General features: G+C 41.3%; 1 pseudogene; it reads right to left on the minus strand.

Moving 5' to 3' along the window:
* Positions 1-6,338: 6,338 nt before the first annotated feature.
* Positions 6,339-7,090, minus strand: LOC101323705 (lysocardiolipin acyltransferase 1 pseudogene; annotated as a pseudogene).
* Positions 7,091-7,446: the final 356 nt, after the last annotated feature.

Genomic DNA, 7,446 nt, shown 5'->3' on the forward strand with positions numbered 1-7,446 from the left:
TTTTTAAATGATTATTCTATTTGTATATATACTAATGATTTTGAGATATTGGATATAAATAATTTTTCCAATCATAGGTACATTCCCTCACGTGGAAACTCTCTGGTCATAGCACATGAAAAGGATAGGAAAGATGAATAGTCTTACTTACAATAACGGTTATCGACTTTGACATCTGCTCCCATAATTTCATGGTTTTTGAAAAGCTATACTCAGAGTAAGCAAAATTATCATTATAATTTTAACTTTGAAGAGAAGAACTCCACAGCCTAGGCTTATTCTGAAAATTAAAGCAACGGATTTATCCTTTTTTTTTTTTTTTATTAAAGACGAGCACACCAGTCAAATTAGCAATTAAATGAGTACATCTCTTCCCATAATCATTACTTTCCTTCCATTTTATATTCTTGATGAGAAAACCATCACATTCTCAATAGTCCTTACAAACTATTCTGGCTTACAAATGATCAGAGTATGCAAAGACATGCTTTCTTTTTCAAAAAATGCAAAAATAATAAAAAGACATATAGTTGTATTGTTTCATTACCAGGACCTAAAAATTATATCAACATACTTTCAACAGATCATTCCTTGCATTTTTTTTTCTTCTCTATTCTTTAATCAAACTTTAGTCTTTTTAATAGGAGGTTAAAAAGCCTTTTCCTGTTTGGAAATTTCTGTCTAAACTAAGAACAAGCTCTGTCAAAGAACCCACACTTTCCAAAACAATGAGAGAGACCAGCGCTCTTACCACCTCAAGACTACCGAAAGGAAGGCTGAGGAACATCAGGAGGAAGAATGCACGGGGAAACTTCTTTGCGAAGACCGTCAAAGGGTTGCCTTTTTCTCGCTCTACACCTGTTGAGAGAAAGGACAGGTTTTTCACCTTCCTTAATCGAGTTGCTCGGCGCTCACGGGAACCCCTTGGAGGCCCTCGCCCCGCCCCTTCCGGCTCCTCCTTCCCGGCAGCTTTAAGGCTGCGGCTCCGAGGCAGCAAGATGGTGATGCTGCCGCCGGCCCTCCTGTGGCGCGGAATGCCTCCTGGGCCGGTTAGAGGGGTCTGAGCAGCCGGTGCAGTTGCCCTGCCGTCGCGTCTTTTGCCCTGCATTCCTGCAGGGATGTTTGAAGCCAAAGAAGCCTGTCTGTGCGGTGCTTCCCAGCACTCTGGCACCTGGCATCCGAGCTGTGGGACTCAAGCAGCCGGTGGAGAGCACGGAGACTTATTGCGATGGCTGCCGTAAAAATTTCTTAAAAAAAAAAAAAAAAGAACCTCTTGGAGAACTTGATACGTGTCCTTTGAAATTGGGTGGCCGCAACCACTGTGTATGTCTCATATGTAAACAACTTCTAAAAGTCAAAGTCTGGCTGGAGCTGCTCGTGTAAAAAGAAACACGAAGTCTGCAGTAGGAACGAGTCACTCATCTACCACGGGCGGCCAGAGGTGCTTGTATTTCAAGAGTCAGTCGTGGCCCCAGCAGAACTGAGCTAGAACTGAGTCCTCCTAAAAGGAACCCCACATGCAAGGCTTTAAGGGATGGTGGACGTCAACTCAGTAGAAGCCAGGAGCTGAGGGAGGAGTCGCCTATGAGGAGAAAGTCGACTGTGGGATGTCACAGGTGAGTGGATCTCCTACGAAGTCACAAAATCACTCCATGAAAAAAATAGCATTTGGGCATGTCAGAGAGAACGCTAAAGACAAATTTAGAGAGCACCATTCGAGTTAGAATTGGTCAACCCGTGCTTGCAATTGTGGAGTTACGAGACAGGGAACCAGCAGGTGGAAAAGATGATACAGAGCAACATTAACCTTTCACCGTCCTTCTTCGGCGAAATCCGGCCTCTGTACCCCAGTACCAAATTGATCTTGGAGACAGCGTTTTGGGTGAAGTAGAAAAGAACAGCTTTATCGCTTTCTCGGGTAAAGGGGACCACAGCAGGCTAATGCCCTCAAAACTGTGTGTCCCCGACTTGGAGGGGGTGTTGAGGAATGTTATAGTAATGGTTCAAAGAGGGCATGATCAGCTGGGGGACATTCTTCTGATTGGTTGGGGGTGAGGTAAGTGGGAGTCAGCGTCATCAACCTTCTGGTTACAACTGGTCTGGGTCTACGTGCTTGTGGGCAGCATACAGTTAACTTCTCCCACCTGGTGGGTGGTTCAGTGTCTGCAAAACAGCTCAAAGATATCGTTATGAATATCCCTTGGGGAAAACCAGGACTCTGCCCCAAGCCTGCAATATTGCTTTTTAAATTTTTTTCCTGACTGCTCCTCCCTTGTTTCTACATCCCCTCCCTTCCCTGATTAGCAACTGTTTGAACCTGCCCTTTGGAATTTAGGGAAGGTCATGGAGGCTGAATAAAGCCTCTTTCCTGCTAACAAGAAAATGGGGGACACAGAAAGACTTTTGTGCCCAGGAACCCCACAGGGTCCTGCTCAGTTTCACTTCCTCTGCAGGCTTCCAAGCCCTCCAGGCCTGAGGTGTGAGAGAGGAGCAAGCTTTCAGTCAAATGAGAGAGTGAACATTTTACTTAGATTGAACTAATATTTTTATACTTGGAAAAATTAATTCCTGAGACTGTCTAAAAAATCTAAGGCATCTGAGAGATGACATGCAGAAAAGAGGAAAAGGATTTGACAAAAGTTATTTGAAAATAGTAATGGAAAAAAAAAATCCATTTTCTAATGTGCCCATACTGCATTTCCTTACATTGATCCACTGGTAAATTGGTTTTGTGGTTTTCGCTATTTACGTTTATGTGGTATTTCACAGCTTCTAACATGCTTTTATGTAGTTATCAAATTTGATCATCACCAAAAACCTGCTGATGCCAGAATAGATACCATTACTGTCCTTTCTGAGATGAAGAAACTAGGTCTTAAAAAATGTCAGTTGTCTTTCCCAAAGCTGGATAACTAGTACCTGCAAAGGCAAGACTCTACATTAGCACTCTTCCCTCTGCTCTTTGCTCTCAAATGGAATCTACCAGGAAGGAGCATATTTGGGATTCACTTATTTATCTACTCATCACTGCTGACTCAAATATTTGAGTAGAAACTTAGGAGAGTTAACTTACTGCACATATAAAACTGGTGACGATCTTACTGATAATAGTAAATGTTTAATTTACATAGAATAAGCTGTACACATTAATGTATGCAATTCGCTATTTTGACATATGTATACGCAAGGAATCATCACGCGGGTGAAGGTAGTTAACATATCAATCAACCCCAAAAGTTTCCCAGTGACCCATCCCTCCCTTCTGCCCATCCTTACCTTCTCCCCAAGCAACCACTAATCTACTTTCAATCTGTATAAATTAATTTGCATTTTATATAAATGGAATCATATATATAATCTTTTTTGTTTCCTTATGCATGGCATACTTGGGATATTCATTCACAGTTTTGTATTTATCAATAGTGTGTATTGCTGAGTAATATTTCATTGCAGATTGCTTATTCTGTTGATGAGCATTTGGATTATATCTAGTTTAGGGTTTTTACAAATAAGGCTTCTATGAACATTTTTGCACAAGTCTTTGTATGAATATATAATTTTCTTTGATAAATACTTAGGAGTGGAATGGCTAGGTAATATGGTAGGTGTATTTTTTTCTAGAAACTTTCAAACTGTTTTCCAAAGTGGAAAAAATAAGATGCAGCTGGACAAGCAGCTGCTGAGTCCAGAATGACAAGAGTGGGAGGTGAAGAGGGGGATCACTCCTAAGGCCAAGCACAATATTGAAGCTGCATTAACCTCTACTTGACACTTTGTTATCAATTTTAGATTTCAAATCATAGACTGTGTATTTCTTTAAAATTTTTTTTAAATAAGAGAAGAAAAAGCTGTGTAGGAAAACACAAATAATTACAATTTTTAAAGAAGGCTTATTGAAAACAAAATAAACCCACAACAAAAAACAAAAAAAGGCAAATTTTCTCTTTTTGAAGTTATTTCTCTTAGGGCAAGTACAATGTCTCAGTTTCAGTGCTTATGAATTCTGGTTAGGTAAAAAAGAGTTTGCATTTTATCTTAAGCCTATTTTTTACGATCAAAAGAAAACGTGTTTTGAAAAGGAAAAAAGAGTTCTCCTTTTTATAGGTTTCAGAGGGTTAAAGAGGACATGCCAGTAAAGTCAAACCTTGAATGAAAAAGCCAGGAGAATTTGGAGGGAGGGGGGAGGGGCTACATTACAAACACCTGTGGGGTAGAAGGCCCAGCTTTTCTCTCAGACCCAGGACAAATGCAATCCTGATTGTTAAACTATTTTTGGTTTCCAAATCTAACCAAAATAAGTCTGAGAGAGACCTAAATTAGAAACCTCTTTTATTAAGGAAAAAAAATGTTTAAAAATAACCACCTTAAGACCGAGGTAAGTTAAATAGCTGGGTTTGGAGCAGATGTGCATAATAACTAATTAGTAGCCCCTGGCAGGATTAAAAACAGCTTTGGGGGGAGGAGTTAAGTATAGATTGGTGCGTTTCAGTTGAGCCAGTTAGTGCTCTTCCAGTAAAAATGGCGTGCCAACAGAGTGCTGCGGGAACCAGGACTTTCTGGAAGTCTGCTCGGTAAGTCCAGCTCACGGCGAAGCCGTGTCCACTGAAGGAGGGAAATCACTGTCCAGCAAAAGTGAGTTGTAATTAATGAGAAGGCACTCTCACCAAAAGAGTACACAAAGTAAGAAACAGCGTTTTAGTCTGCTTCAAGGCAGAAATAAGCTGACAGGTTTGCTTAATCTGCTGTTTGCTAAAGACTTGTAACTGCCCCATATTTTCTGCTGCTCGGACCAGCCTTCCCATAATGACAAAAAAATAGCTGTAGGCTCCAGTGGAGTGGAAACAATGACCACACAGTTTCTTTGCCTCAGAAGGAGATTGGTGCCATTGGTTTGTTGGATTTTCCATTGACTCTAAATAGGAATTTTTAGGTGAACAATTGGTCAAAAGTGAGTTTAAATTTTACTAATGAAAGAGGAAACCTGAGACTAAAAAAGAGAGAGATCCCTCACTATAATTAAAAAAGGATTCACTTTTGCGTGACCCTTTTGGTTTTAAGAATAAAATTTGTCGGGCTTCCCTGGTGGCGCAGTGGTTGAGAGTCCGCCTGCCGATGCAGGGGACACGGGTTTGTGCCCCGGTCCGGGAAGATCCCACATGCCGCAGAGCGGCTGGGCCCGTGAGCCATGGCCTCTGAGCCTGCGCGTCCGGAGCCTGTGCTCTGCAACGGGAGAGGCCGCAACAGTGAGAGGTCCGCGTACCGCAAAAAAAAAAAATAAATAAAAAAATAAAATTTGTCAAAGCTACAACGGTTGAATAATTTAGGTTAAACAATAGGGCCTTGTGTGTAAGCATTGTTGTTATTGTTTTAATGGCAGAAATTAAACACCCATGGACATTTAGAAAATAAATTACCTTCCTTTTTGTGTCAACCAAGACATAACTTCAAAAGAGTTTCTGATGGCAGTACCAGAACGTTCTTCTGCGCTTTCCTTTAAAATGGTAAATGACTTGATGAGCATCGTTTTTAGTGTAGAAAAGCGACACCTGCCGATAAGCTGTGAAGAAACCAGCACTAAACATGCGAGGTTATGCAGATGCAGAAGAACTAAACTGTATGAATTCCTAGCATTAAAAATTCAAACTAAGGTTTCTGAGTGGAGAGCCCGTGTTTGCTCTGTGAGACTCATCTAGGTCTTATTTTCTGGTGAGTAGAGGGCACTGGTGGTCTTCTGACGTCTAGGTCAGCACAAGATTAAATGCCAAGATTTTATGAATAATTAAGGGCTTCCTATCAAAATGTTTGTTCAGCTTAAGGACAAAGGGTTTCTGATTTCAGGTCTTAAGGAAGAATGCAAGGGTTTGATTGGCATAGAAAGGAGTGTGGGGAAAGAGCCGAGAGGAAGCCAGGAGGAAGGGCCCTCACCTCCGCGGGCAAGTGCCAACACTTGATCTGGGCCAGTGCCCAGGAGCCCCAAATCTGCCTCTAGTCTGGGGAGTTTGTTAGGAAGTAGGATTGGGCCTTGAAGACAATCTTGTGTGTACCTTGTCTGCTAACAGCCTGACGATTCTTTACTAATACTCTGGCCTAAGTTATTTCACAGGGGTCGCTCCCTGCTACACAGTGTTGAAATTACATTCAGAGATTAAAAAAAAAAATTGTGTGTGTAGCAGTATTTTTCCACAAAACGAAGTGCAAAATATCTTTAACAAATAATGATGGTAGTAAGAAATATTTGACATAGTCGTGCAAAAATGTATCTCATTTTACAAAGGCTTAGACATTTGTGAACATTTACAGAATATCCCCTAGGTTTTTAGACTGTGACCCTTACAATCTTACTCATTTTTCTTTGTATTTAAATGTGGCTGTTTGTCTAAAAAACGTTAACATGCAAGTTCAGTGATCTCCAGTTCACCAAATATTCTCTCCCGCGGCACGAAGATGATAATGATGATTATAAAATACCACTGAACAAGACTGTACAAACAGATGAGCAGGCACGCTGCAGGGCTGAACAGGGTCCAGTACAGTATAGGGAGCAATTAGACCAGAAGGATCCTGAGCTCAGACTTGCAAGGTGGAATTACAGTCTGTCTCATAAAGTAAAAAGTCTTCTTCTCCCCCCAGTAGAAGAAGGGCAGCCTCTCTTCTTTCTCCTCCCACCACCTGTGGTACCAGAGTTGGAGGTCCTCCTTGGACGAGGGGAGGGTGTCTACTGGGTATCGGTGGGTGTGGAAGTGGATTTCCTTGGGAAAGTCCTTGAGGAGGAGTTGCCTCTCTGTCTGAGGAATGATATGAGGATATGCCACCGTGGTGTCATGGACGGCGTCTAGGTTCTTCTCTTAGTCTACTACAAAAGTAAAGCCTGTAGTTCTTGGATGTAAGACATTTTCATATTTTTGAAGTCCATTCTTTTTAGCAAATTCATTACTTCGAGCCGTGCAATTTTCTGTGACATCAGTCCCTTCTGGGAATATGAGAGTTGAAGTGGTTCATGCATATCACAAAAATAATCAATCATGTCTTCAAAATGACTGTTGTCATCCTTCCATTTCCTGTGAGTGAAGATATAGGCAGCAGCCTGCATGGCCCAACCAAATCCAGGAATACTTTTGAGACTGGCTTTGAGGCAAATTTTTTCTAATCTGAGGTAGTTATGTCTCATCAGACAATTCCACAGAAATATTCAGTCCATTCTTGTTGGATGATTCATGATAATAACAGTTCTTTCTCCAGGAACAAATGCATCACCTGTTAATAATCACTTTTACACCAAACATGGGGTCTCCAGCAGTGCCACAGGTAGAGTGAGCCAGGTTGCCACAAGGCAGTTGTTGATCCAGTGACACCAAGATGGGTTTACAAACATCAAAGGTGAAAAGGGACCCAACATGAAAATGCTTCCAAAGATGCTTCCCCAAAATAGAGTGAGTATAAAGTAAA

The sequence above is a fragment of the Tursiops truncatus genome, chromosome 7 (genome assembly GCF_011762595.2).
Source record: "Tursiops truncatus isolate mTurTru1 chromosome 7, mTurTru1.mat.Y, whole genome shotgun sequence".
NCBI lineage: Eukaryota > Metazoa > Chordata > Mammalia > Artiodactyla > Delphinidae > Tursiops > Tursiops truncatus.